Here is a 213-nt window from a genome sequence, read left to right on the forward strand (position 1 = left end):
CTATAATACATAAAATGAATCCAAGAGATGCATATGAAAGCTGAATGTTTGGGGAATCTAGGGAGTATTCATATATTATTGTGGTTTCATCCGTTTGGCTGTAATTGGCTTTTAAATTTGAAAAAACGTTAAAAAAAGCAGTGTTTTCACATTTCATTGATTTTCTCGAAAACTGTAATAGATAGAATAGATCCAAAAGATGCATATGAAAGC

Source organism: Nicrophorus vespilloides, unplaced genomic scaffold, assembly GCF_001412225.1.
Source record: "Nicrophorus vespilloides isolate i.1.1-1 unplaced genomic scaffold, Nicve_v1.0, whole genome shotgun sequence".
NCBI lineage: Eukaryota > Metazoa > Arthropoda > Insecta > Coleoptera > Silphidae > Nicrophorus > Nicrophorus vespilloides.